General features: G+C 38.7%; 1 non-coding gene across 1 annotated transcript; it reads left to right on the forward strand.

The window, feature by feature from the left end:
• The first annotated feature begins 11,175 nt into the window (after positions 1-11,175).
• LOC123461828 lies at positions 11,176-11,282 on the forward strand. The gene has a single exon (XR_006637893.1). It is a non-coding gene; the product is annotated as a U6 spliceosomal RNA (small nuclear RNA).
• The last annotated feature ends 2,328 nt before the right edge of the window (positions 11,283-13,610 follow it).

Here is a 13,610-nt window from a genome sequence, read left to right on the forward strand (position 1 = left end):
GGATGGAGTGTCTTGGGTCTCTTACATATACAATCATGTCATCAGCAAATAGAGCTAACTTAACTTCTTCCTTTCCAAGTTGTATCCCTTTTATTTCCTTCTCCTGTCTTATTGCTTGAGCTAGGACTTCCAGTACAATATTGAAAAGCAGACGTGAGAGTGGCCAACCCTGTCTTGTTCCTGATCTTAATGGGAATTCCTCCAGTCTCTCTCCATTAAGTATTATTTGGGCCTTAGGAACTTTGTATATGGCTTTTATTATGTCAAGATATGATCCAACCATGCCAATTCTCTCCACTGTTTTGATCATGAAGTGATATTGTATCTTGTCAAAGGCCTTTTCTGCATCTATTTAAATGATCATGTGGTTTTTATGTTTAACTTTGTTTATGTGGCATATTACATTTACAGATTTCTGTATGTTGAACCACCCCTGTGTTCCTGGGATGAATCCCACTTGGTCAAGGTGGATATTGCTTTTGATGTGTTGTTGGATTTGGTTTGTGAGGATTTTGTTCAGGATCTTTGCATTGAAGTTCATCAGGGAAATAGGCTGGCAGTTTTCTTTCTTGTGGCATCTCTGCCTGGTTTTGGAATTAGGGTGATACTAGCTTCATAAAAGGAGTTGGGTAGCTTTCCCAGTTCTCCAATTGTGTGGTGCAATTTGAGGAAGATTGGTTTGAGTTCTTCCATGAAGGTTTGATAGAATTCAGCTGAGAAACCATCTGGTCCTGAACTCTTCTTTTTTGGCGTTTATTTATTTATTTATTTTATTACCTTTTCAATCTCCATGAGTGTGATAGCTTCATTGAGGTGATTAATCTGCTCTGAGTTTATCTTTGATAGATGGCATGTGTCCAGGAATTTATCCATCTCCTCTACATTATCCAGTTTTGTGGAGTAGAGGTTTTTGAAATAAGTCCTGATGATTCTCCCAATTTCACTTATGTCTGTTGTGATCTCTTCTTTTTCATTTTGAATTTTGTTAATTTGAAGCTGCTTCTTCTTTTTTTGCTTGATCAAATTGGCCAAGGGTTTGTCAATCTTGTTTATTTTTTCAAAGAACCAACTCTTTGTTTTCTCATTTGTCTTAGTTGTTTCCTTGGTTTTCAATTCATTAATTTCTGCTCTGATTTTAATTATTTCTTTCCTTCTGGAGCTCTTTGGGTTGGATATTTCCTGCTTTTCCAGTGCCTTTAGGTGGATGATTAGGTTATTGATTTGGGATCTCTCTGTCTTTTTTTATGAAGGCATTGAATGCTGTGAATTTTCCCCTGAGGACTGCCTTCATTGTGTCCCATAAGTTTTGGTACGATGTGTTCTTGTTGTCATTCAATTCAAGAAATTTTGCAATTTCATTCACTATCCATTTATTGTTTAAAAGTGTGCTGTTCAGTTTCCAGGCACCATTGGGATTCTTGGTGGGTCTTTTGTTGTTGATTTCTAGCAATATAGCATTGTGATCTGATATCATACAGGGAATTATGTCAGTCATCCTAAATATGTGGAGGCAGTCTTTGTGACCCAGTATATGGTCTATTTTAGAGAATGTTCCATGGGCTGCTGAGAAGAATGTATAGTCTGTGGATTTGGGGTGGATTCTGTAGATGTCCGTTAGGTCTAAGTGATCTATAGTTTTGTTGAGCTCTTTTACTTCCCTGGTGATTTTCTGTTTGGATGATCTGTCTATTACTGGTAATGGTATATTGAAGTCCCCAGCTATGATGGTGTTGATAGTTACTTCTGTTTTATTGTCAAGTAGGTTTTTTTTTTTTTTGTTTTTTTTTAATGAATGGTGGTGCCCCTGTGTTTGGTGCATATCAATTTATGATTGTAATATCCTCTTGATGGATTGTTCCCTTGATAAGTAGGAAGTGGCCTTCTTTGTCTTTTTTGATAATTTTTGGTTTGAAGTCTATTATATCTGATAATAATATTGTTATGCCTGCTTGTTTCTTATTCCCATTTGCTTGGAATATTGTTTTCCACCCTTTCACCCTGAGGAGGTGTCTGTCTTTAGTGGTGAGGTAGGTTTCCTGAAGGCAACAGATTGAGGGGTCTAATTTTTTGATCCATCCTATTATCTTGTATCTCTTGTTGGGTGAATTTAGGCCATTAATATTTAGGGTATTGACTGTGAGATTTGATTTAATCCCTGCCATATTGTGATGGTAGATGTGTGTGGGTGTTTTCATGGACTTTGAAGTTTTTTTTGTACCTACTCTGAGTTTGGTTATTGTGATCTACTTCTTGTAGGCATTTTGTTTGGTTATTTGTTTCTTCTCTGTGGAGAATTTCCTGAAATACTCTCTGTAGGTTTGGTTTTGTGTTCATATAATTGTAAAGCTGAGTTTTGTCATTTAAAGTTTTCCTTTCACCATCTCTCTATCTTTTTTTTTTTTTTTTTTTTTTTTTTGGTTTTTTGAGGTAGGGTCTTACTCTAGCCCAGGCTGACTTGGAATTCACTATGGAGTCTCAGGGTGGCCTCGAACTCATGGCAATCCTCTTACCTCTGCCTCCTGAGTGCTGGGCTTAAAGGCGTGCACCACCGTGCCCAGCTTCTTTCACCATCTTTTATGAGGGATACTTTTGCTGGGTAGAGTAGTTTGGGTTGGAAGCCATAGCTTCTTAGACTTTGCAGTGTTTCATTCCAGGCCCTTCTAGCTTTCAGGGTTTCCATTGAGAAATCTGAAGTAATTCTGATCGGGTCACCTTTAAAAGTGGTGTGCTGTTTTTCCCTAGCTTCTTTTAGAATTTTCTCTTTGGTGTCAATGTTTAGAGTCTTAATGGTAATATGTCTTGGAGAGTTGCTCCTTTGGTCCAGTCTGTTTGGAGATCTGTTGGCTTCTTGTATCTTGATGGCCCTTTCTTTTAAGAGACTGAGGAAGTTTTCTTCTATTATTTTATTAAATAAGTTCTCCATGCCTTGGTCTGAATTTCTTCTCCTTCTGATATTCCAATGATCCTGATATTAGGACGTTTAAGTGTATCCCACCATTCCCTCATGTACTGTTCACAGGAACTTTTGAACTTATGGAATTTTTTGAATTCTTGAACTGTTTCTTCCATTGTGTCTTCCAGATCAGAGTTTTTATCCTCCACATGGCTGACTCTATTCTTGAGAGCTTCTAGAGAGTTTTGGACTTGTTCAATTAAGTTTGCATTTTCTACTGCTTTTCTATGTATAATTTCCATCTCTCTGTCAAGCTCCCTTTTCACATCATTTTCTGATTTTTTTGATGCTTCTTGGAATTCATCCTTGCATTTCTTTATGTCTTCATTTAGCATGGGCAGCTGATTTTTGAGGTTTTCTTTTTTTCACTCTCCCTCAAATCTCTTAACTCTCTTTGAACTCCTTCCATTTTCTTATCTATTAGGATTAATTTAGTGATGGCAGCAGCCACACAATTATTGGTCCTTTGTTGCTTTAATGCAAGTTCTACAAGTAGCTTGGTCAGGGTTGGATTGCTCATAGCTTCATTTTAGTGTTCTGATCCTAATGACTTTTCTATGTTTTGACTAGATATGCTTTGTAGGACTGGATGATCTAACTGGATTTTCTTCCATTTTATTTTTTGTGTTATTGATTTTGCACTGTGTTCTGCCCATGACAATGTATGGGCATGTTGGTGGGTGCATCAGCCTGGGCTCAAGCACAATGGGAATCTGAGACAGCCTGAGGCAGTTGCCAAGCAGCCTGGGCTTTGGCTCTCACTTGCCAAAGCCGCCTGATCTACTGCCTGGCCAGGGCACCAAAGTTACCTGATCTCTCAAGTGGTAATGCACCAATGCTGCCTGTGTTCAAGCTAGGAGGAAAACTGAGGCACCAAGCACTGAAGCAGCCCAAACTCTGGTATGGGAACACTGGGACCTGGAAGAAGTCTGTGCTCCTCCACCTTGGGACAATGGTGGACAGCTGGCACAGCTGACAGGTAGTGTATGGCACCTGAGCTGGTGCAAGCAACAGACACAGTCTGAGCTTGCGTGGCAGTTGCTGTGGGCCTGGGCTCGCTGAATGTGGGGTGGCCAGAGCAGTAAGTGAGCGAGTGGGTAGTGCAGTCTAAGCTTTCACATGCAGGGATTGATCAGTACATGGGGTATGGATACAGTGGCTACTTGGGGAGAGGGGTGTGTTACCCACCCTCGATGGAATCAGTGATTCCCTGTTATTGCCAGGACTCCCCAAATGTGTGGTGGCTGGAGCAGTAAGTGAGTGAGTAGGCTGAGCAGTCTAAGCTTCTGTATGCAGGGATCGGTTGGCATGCAGCGGTGTCGTGGGTATGGCGGCTACTTGGGGGAAGGGTGGGCTACCCACCTGCAAGGGAATCTGGGATTCCCTGTTATTGCCAGGACTCGCTGAACATGCAGTGGCTGGAGCAATAAGTGGGCAAGTGGGTGGAGCAGTATAAGCCTCTGCACTCAGGGATCGATCAGGGCGTGGCTACTGTGTATAAGGAGGCTACTTGGGGGGAGGGGTGGGCTACCCACCCATGAGGGGATCAACGATTCACTGTCCCCCCCCTACCCGTGTCCTCCCACTGGCAATCTATTAGAGATTACTCTCCCCTAAAAGGCCCAGTAAACCCTTAATGTCTTGCCTTTCTTTCCCAGGATTTACAGTACAGCTAGGAGGTTGCCATCTTGGCCAGAAGTGTCTCTCATGACATTTTTTTTAACTCATTGAGTTAAATCAAGGTTTCTTGCATGATCATGGGTGCAAGTATAATTACTGGATTATGGAAACCTTACACTATAGTGGCTATACCACTCAGAACATTACTCCTGCTCTCCTAGCAAATTTAGTTGCTATTAGGTACTCTGGGAGTTGTGGAAGTCTTCCATTTTTTTATGTTTATTCCAAGGTAATTTGATTTTTGAAGCCATTGTGAATAGGATTGCACCTCTGAAAATTTCTCATATATTTGTTATTGGTATGTAAGAAAGGTAATTCTTTTTGTATGTTTTTATTCTGCCATTTTGCTAAAACTATCAGCTCTGTGAGTGTTGTGATGGAGTCTTTAGGGTCACTTATGTGTAGAATCATATTGTCTGCAAATAAGGATACTTTAACATCTTCATTTCCTATGTGTATCCATTTTGTTTCCTTCTCTTGTCTTATTATACTTAAGACTTTCAATGACTCATTCATCATTGAAAATTAAAAGTATGTTGTTTAATCTCCATGAGTTTATGTTATGCTATTGATTTTTAGTGCCATTCCACTGTAGTCAGACACAAAAAGTGATATCTATTTTCCTATATATTTTGAGATTTGAGATATGATCTATTATAGAGAAAGTTCTGTGGGCTGCAGAGGAAAATGTATATTCTGTTGTTTTGGGGTAGAATGTTCTGTAAATGTCTGGTAGAGCTATTTAATCTACATTGTCATTTAACCCCAGTGTTACTTTGCTTATTTTTGGTCCAGATGATGTGTCCATTGGGGAGAGTAGTGTATTGAATTCACCAGTGCTGTTGTGTTAGGGTTAATATCTTACTTTATACCTGGTATCATTTGTTTTGTGAATTAGGCTCACCTGTGTCTGGTGAATATATGTTTAGAACTGTAATGTCCTCTTGATAGAGTGTTCCCTTATTAAATAAGAAATGGCCTTCTTTATGACTTTGGATTAATTTTAGCTTGAAGTTTATTTTGTTAGATATTAGAATAATGATGACTTCTATTTGCTTGAAATATTTTTTTTCATGCTTTTTCAGCTTATGTTCTCATTGATGGTCCACTAGGTATGAAGATCATCATCACTGTTACATTGAATTCTGAACTTGTTCAAAGTCATGTGGTTAGTAGTGGAGCCAGTTTTTAAGCCTAGGTCTTCCCAGCCCTAGAGATCATACATGTTATTCCTCTAACTATTGTAAAATCCTTACTCCTTAGTTCTACCTTGAACCATCATTCATAGTAGGACTAAGGGAGATTTTTTAGTTGGATGTAGTTAGGGGACTTCACCATAATCAGTTTCAAAAGTTCAGATTTCATTCCATGCATTCCTAACTTTATATAAGAGTAAATTTGCTGGAATGAACATAAATGTAAATCATTTCTTCTGGCTGCCATTCAGTTTTAATTTTGGTGTACATCTAAAATTCCCATCTTCATTTTGTCCACTTCCACTTTCATTTCATGCAAATCTGCATTTGTTTCCTCCTGTCACTCTCTCTCTTTCTTTCTCTCTCTCTCTCTTTTTTTTTTTTCCTGTCACTATCTTAGTTCAGGCCCTTACCATTTTCATAGTGAATTTTGAAGCATCTTTGCAGGCTTTTCTTATTCGGCTCTTTATAATAACCTGCAAGGCAGCACAGTTACTATGTGACCTTTTAATCCCATTTTCTCCCCACTGTTCCCTGAATATACAGTTTAAAAGACTGTTTCGTGCTCTTACTCTTACATGCTTCTGTGCTCTAGGCTCCAGGCCTCCTACCTTAGCAGCTTGGTTAAATCCCTCCAAAGACTCAGCTCAAAGACTTCCACTTCTAGGAACCTTTCTCTGGTGGCCTGAGGCTTTCCTTTCTTTGTTGTCTCACTTATTTGAATTATGTTGCACTAAATATTTGCTATTGCCTTTGGACGTTGTTGTACTGTGAGCATGTTGGAGGCAGACTCTAAGTTGTATTCATCTCTGCAGCCCAGAACCTACCCCTGTGCTTGACAGACAAGAGTTGCTTGATGAAAATTTTCTGACTTTGTTGTTCCAGAATGCCTTCAAGGATACAGTGGTGGTATTTTGGAAAAGTATTCTATTTCTGGTGTGTCTTTGGTGATGGTAGAATCTGCTGAAAAGAATCTGATAAACTGTTTACTTGCAAACATGACATGTGCCTTGAAATTGCTACCATGCCTTCCCTGATCCTCTCCTCTGATCCTCAAGGGACAAGAAGCTGAACCTGTCATACACCTGTGGATGGTTCCATCTCTAACAGCTGCTCAGAAAACTCCAGAGAGAACCCTATAACTTATTAAACATTAAATATCCTAGAACCCTAATTTCCTCCCTATCCCCCACCACCACACAAAAGAGGTCAAAATAAGAACCTGGGAATGATGGAAGCAGCTGGCTGGCTCAATCTCCCATCTCAGTCATAGCACCCGTCAGCTAGCTCTCTCTCTCCTTAGCAGTCGCACACATCTTTCTTTGCTCCAGTGTCATAACCACCCTCCCCTCCACAGAGATCCATCTTTTTTCCCTTGGATAACAGAAATTCTTTGGTTTGTTTTGTCTCCTCTCATTTTTCTGAAAAGCAAATCTGACAGTGAGTTGACCTATGTAAAGATGGCTGTGGCTCCTTACCAGTATCAGAGGAGGGTCTGAACTCTGAGGCTCTTCTAGATATGGCATTTGTTTCTCCATCTGCTGGAACCTGAGTACTGCCCTCCTTCTTCAGGGCTTTCTACACAATGAATCACCTGCACATTCCCCCCAAGTGATATTTTATTTGACTTTAGGATTTTGAACATAATGTTTTATCTCCCCATTCTCATATTCTACTTCTCACCCATCTTTAAGTTTTTAAACAGTCTATCTTGTACAAGAATTTATTTATGCTCCACATTGGGTTGACTTCATTGTAGGTACTCTATGATGATTCTTAGGATGAATATTTCATGCTTATCTTCCTTTCTAGACTGAATTCTACTGTTGTAGTCTAGACCATATTTATCTTTCTAATCCTAATTTCTAACATTGTCTGGGTATAGAAGCTGCTCAAGAAGTATATGTTGACTAGAATAATAATTGTCAATACCTAGCACAAAAGTACAGTGGGCAATTGGCAAATACTTTGGTCATCTGCTCAGACAAAGCTTTTCATAACTAATATAATTTTGACATTTGTTTCAATAAATGTACTTATAACATTTGAAAGTATTCACCTGCTTCCCACAGATCTTTATTTATTTATGAAGGGTGAGTCAGTCAGCTCTAATTAGACATGGAAAGGATGTGGGGTGTATAGATCAGCCTTATAATATATATGAAGGCTATTTGTTGTCCTGACCTCTGCCAATTCAAACAATGGTAAAGGAGAAGTGAAACTAAAAGAAAATCCATTTATTTTCTTTAGGCAGAAACAAATCATGCTAAAGTGATTATTTTAGCAGAAAATATTTTGACCTTGAATAATAAAAAGTCAGAGAAAATTTTTTGTGGCCAAAAAAAATATGATTCACCTTTTGTGCCCTTGGTAATTGTTGAGAGCAACATTTACATATGATTCCAATCTACATGTGGTTGACTTCATTGAAAAGGTGTTGAAAGTCAGTTATTATTATGTACACTTGACGTCTTGTTCCGAGTTTCAGGTCTAGGTGAAATGGTGTAATTCAAAACATTTCTGGAAACATTAATGAGACCAGTTAAAAGAGGAACACACACACACACACCACAGTAGAAACAAGTTGCCTGTTGCATAGATACTTTTTATGTTCTAAAAAAATACAAGCTATTTGACAAAAATTGTATCCACAGTAGCCTCCTCTCTACATGGCATACTATATTCTTATTCCAAAGGCAAAATAACCATTTTATTGTTCCTTTTCCTCTTTTATTTTGTATTCTAAAACATGTATTACTGTCTATTGATAACATCTACTGAATTCCTGGCATAATTTAGTTATATTACTTTTTACATCAAAATTGATTATTTATCATGATCATGCAAATATAACTCACAGGTAGTTTTTGTCTTTTCTGGACTTTATAATTGTTTTGACTGATACCTGCTTTCTGTTTCTAGTTACTCATCATTAATTCTTCCTGGAAAGCACTGTCAGAAGTATTAGTCTATTAATACATTCAATTATTCTATCCATTCTATCCATTGCCTCCACTTTGAGCATGGCCCTCCTGGAGGTTTGCTCTAAGTAGTGTCTCCTGCCAAGCTCCTGCTATACTATGGCTCTCCCACCATCATTAGACAATTCCTTTCTTTCCCCCACAGCTTGAGTCCCCTTCTCCTTGAACTTTATGTAGTCTTTTCTTGGTTTACTTTTTGTGTAGGTGCAAGAAGGTACTCCAGTGCCTTCTTAAGTAATTGCATAATACAAGCTTTTGTAATACATTTATATCTAAAGATAATTTTATTCTATAGTAGTTGATTTTGGTTGAGGTAAAATTTTGAAGGTATTTCTTTCTTTCTTTATTTGGTTTTTCGAGGTAGGGTCTCACTCTGGTCCAGGCTGACCTGGAGTTAACTCTGTCATCTCAGGGTGGCCTTGAACTCATGGCGATCCTCCTACCTCTGCCTCCCAAGTGCTGGGATTAAAGGCGTGTGCCACCATGCCTAGCTAAGGTATTTCTTTTTAATATCATTTGGATTCCTGAAGCCTTATAGTAAACTAAATTTGTTTCTTCTCCAAAGCCTATAAGAACCCCTCTGTTCTTCATTGTTGTAAAATTTTATCATGTCCCAGTGTAGATTTTCCCACTCTTTTTTGAGGATACACAATAAGCATTTTTAGTCTAGAAAATCATGTATTCAAGTCTGTAAATTTATCTAGACTCTTCCCTCTTTCTCATTTCCTCATCTGATTCACTGTGGAGCCCCTAAGAATTTGTTTTTGGAACTTCTTGACATCTCTTTCTTTCATTTGAAGTACTGCAGTGAAAAGTGGGTTGGAGACCAAAGGAAGATAACCTCAGTAACAATTCAGTCAGGAAAATGAAATGTCAAATGATTGAGTGCATTTTCCTTACATATGAATAAGGGGGTTATTTTAAATATTTGACTTCCTGGTGCTTGTTTGCTATCTAGGAAATATAGCTATAGATATCTAACTTTAGGAAAATTCTAGAATATATGCCCATGAAGGACCTATCTTACAAATGCATGTGTTTTAGGTGTTCACACAATAGAAACTCCATCTTACAGATAAAAGTTTACTCTTTGAATATTCCCCATCTGTGCTTCATTCTTCAATGCATCAGTTTATTGATGCACTTTTATTTGATTGTTTATTGTTTATTACTCCACTTTAAATGTAATCTCCATGGCAGTAGGACATTGTGTTTTACGTGCATCACAAGTGTTTAGGACAGCATATGGCACATGATAGTGTCAGTATGCTGTTTGGGGTGAATAAATGATTAAAATATTATTGGTAAGCTCAAGGGGTTTTAAGACTGTACTTATTGAAAATAATATCTTTTCTAGGGAGAAAATGTCCAAGCAGTTTCTATGACAGTTGAGTTGCTGGGTTGGCTGCCATGGGCTGGAATTTGATGCTCAACAAAGCAATAAATATTCTCCAGTGCAAATGTGCCATCTGCAACCTGTTGTGTTCTCTAAAGAGGAAGTATTAGAGGTCACAGTCACTTCCTGAGGCAGGAGGAATGGCAGGTGATCTACTTGTTAAACATGGATTAGGGTTGCTTCTCGGGAGAGACCACCTCTTAACTCAATCTTGAGTGAGGATCCAGTAGGAGTCCCCAATGGAATGACAACATTATGACTTAGCAATCCTATGGAGACTTGATCCTTCTTTAAAAAAAAAAAAAAGAAAAGAAAAGAAAGAAAGAAAGAAAAATAATCAAATCTCAGCTGTGTCCTTAAAGATATCTCAGAGAAACTTATACCCATTGCCTGAAGGTCAAATGGCCTTAGTTTTCCAACTCAAATCATAACATATAATGAGTGTGTATCAAGGGTCTAGGAGATTCATAGTTGCAGAAATCCTATGCTAGGTAACTGCCCCTTTGGAAAGCTTCTCTTATATTTATGATAAGAGAAACACTAAACTTCAAGATCTTCCTTGAATCTTAGAGAATGTAGTAGCAGATGAGCATGCAAGTAGTGCAAGCAGCCTGGGTCAGGGCCGTCTGTGTCACTTTCTGCAGTGAGGACTTCCAGCATCATCTGCATCCTCACCAAGGACAGACGGTATTAGAGATCTCGCTGTTTGTGAAAATGGCTTCTTATTTTACCAATGTGATGTTTACCATGTGAGTTGTAGCCAGTCCAACAAACAGAGGCTCTAGGATCTCTTGAGGACACTTTTGGGATGCTGATTGCGTGGCTTAGGTGGTAGAGGTGAGGATGATGGAGAGATACTTGCATAATGGTACTTTGTGTCCTTTACATGCAATAGCTCTTTCATGTTAACTCTAAAATATGCTAAAGTCCAAAAACAATATAAAGTAAAAATATAAAAACAAAAAGGGATTTCTCTCTTTGGCAGCACATATACTAAAACTGGAACGATACAGAGAAGATTAGCATGGCTCCTGAGCAAGCATGACACGCAAATTCGTGAAGTGTTCCATATTTTTTTTTTTTTAAAAAGGGGATGGTTAGTTAAGTGGTAGTAAAATTTTTAAAGAGGGACTAAGGTAAGCTGAAAGTGAAGGAAAAAGAAGCTAAGGTAAGATATTCAAAGTCCCTGTGAAGGCAAAAGGTGAAGAAATTAAAAGTATGGAACATATGAGATTTAAAAATAAAAAATAAAGTGTTATAAGCCAGTTAGATAAAAGGGTAAAAACAAGTGAAAGCTGTAATGGCTTAGGTTACAGGCCTAAAGACCTCTGAGATAAAAAGCTATAAACTGACCATTCCTTGGGAGTATGGATTTGGAATAGGAAATTAAAATCGAAAAGGCAAGAAAAGGAAAATAAAAATTAAGCTAAAGCCATATGAAGAAAGTAAATTAGGTGAACTATTATTTTTTTTAAAAAATGTGACATAGGCCAGGCGTGGTGGCGCACGCCTTTAATCCCAGCACTTGGGAGGCAGAGGTAGGAGGATTGCCATGAGTTCAAGGCCACCCTGAGATGACATAGTTAATTCCAGGTCAGCCTGGACCAGAGTGAGACTCTACCTCGAAAAACCAAAAAAAAAAAAAATTGACATAGTAAAGAGATTTATTGGAGGTGGTAGAGTGTGGCCCCTGTGCGGGTTCTTCTGTCGCTGCAGCCATTGTCACAATGCCTTCAGGATCTCTCTGATCTTTGAATTGGCTGCAGTCAGATCTTCTGAAAACACTATTATCAATATGGCCATGTGATCATGTTATATAAAAACGCTTCAATGTTAGCAAACCTGGTTCCAACGTACTTTGTCAATAAGTTGAATATCTGTGTTTGCCTCTAAATTGGGGTTAGCCTGTTGTGTCATCAACTTACTTTGAGATGCTTGGGATTCATGTGAAGCTAGGAATTTCATCATGAGCTTTAGAATTATTTCAGAAAAAACAAATGACTTATTTTATTTTGGAAACTCAAAGTATATTGATATTGATTTTGTTTCAACTTTCATTCTCAGAGAAAGTTAGAAAGCAAGAGAGAGTGAGAGAGCAAGAGAAAGGAAACTGGAGCTCATGTTCATGTTCCTCTGGGAGAATGAGATTTTCTCAAAGGGCTCAATGTGAGAGTGCCTTTCTACTTTTCCTCTTTCTCTCTTCCTTCCTTCCTTCCTTCCTTCCTTCCTTCCTTCCTTCCTTCCTTCCTTCCTTCCTTCCTTCCTTCCTTCCTTCCTTCCTTCCTTTCTTTCTTTCTTTCTTTCTTTCTTTCTTTCTTTCTTTCTCTCTTTCTTTCTCTCTTTCTTTCTTTCTCTCTTTCTTTCTTTCTCTCTCCCTCTCTTTCTCTCTCTCTCTGTCTGTCTGTCTTTCTTTTTTGGTTTGCAGTAGCTAAAGGCACCGGCATACACTCTCTCTCTTTCTTTTTTAAAATATTTCATTTATTTATTTTTTATTGACAATTTTCATGACTATAAGCAATATCCCATGGCAATTCCCACCATCCTTCTACTTTCCCCTTTGAAACTTTACTCTCCATCATACTCCCTCCCCCTCTCAATCAATCTCTCTTTTATTTTGATGTCATGATCTTTTGTCCTATTATGATGGTCTTGTTTAGGTAGTGTCAGGCACTGTGAGGTCATGGATATCCAGGCCATTTTGTGTCTGGAGGAACAAGTTCTTAGGAGTCCTTCCCTTCCTTTGGCTCTTACATTCTTTCTTCCACCTCTTCCATAATGGACCTTGAGCCTTGGAAGGTGTGATAGAGATATTTCAGTGCTGAGCACTCCTCTGTTACTTTTTCTTAGCACTATGGTGCCTTCTGAGTCATCCCAAGGTCACTGCCATCTGAAAAGAGAAGCTTCTCTAACCAAAAGTGAGAGTAGCATTAATATATGGGTATGAACATTAAGAGAAGTTCACACTGGGCAGTTTGGAGAGCATAGTATATACATTTAGCCAGACAGAAGCAGATGTTACACTCCTAGGGCTCTTGACTACCCCTGTTGCAGGTTTTCAGTATCAGGGATGTATTCTCTCCCAGGGAGTGGGCATCCAGTCAAATTAGAGAGACGTCGGTTTTCCCCATAACAGACATGCCACTATTGTACCTGTTGGCTCATTTGGCCCAGTTGGCCAAATTTAAGGCTTATAGAGTCCAGTGTTAAGTCTCTTCACTGGTGATTTCTCTCTCTCCCATTAAACTGCATGCATGCTTGGCTTTTTGAGCTTTCTGTCAGCTGGTCTACATGGAGGAGGTTTTTAGGTCAGCTCCAGCAAGATTTCTCAGTGACTTTGCAGCCCATGTATGCAGAGTCTTCAGCAGTAGGGTCTTACCATCTATTCCTGGTGGGAAACCAGGCCT

Source organism: Jaculus jaculus, chromosome 6, assembly GCF_020740685.1.
Source record: "Jaculus jaculus isolate mJacJac1 chromosome 6, mJacJac1.mat.Y.cur, whole genome shotgun sequence".
Classification (NCBI taxonomy): Eukaryota; Metazoa; Chordata; class Mammalia; order Rodentia; family Dipodidae; genus Jaculus; species Jaculus jaculus.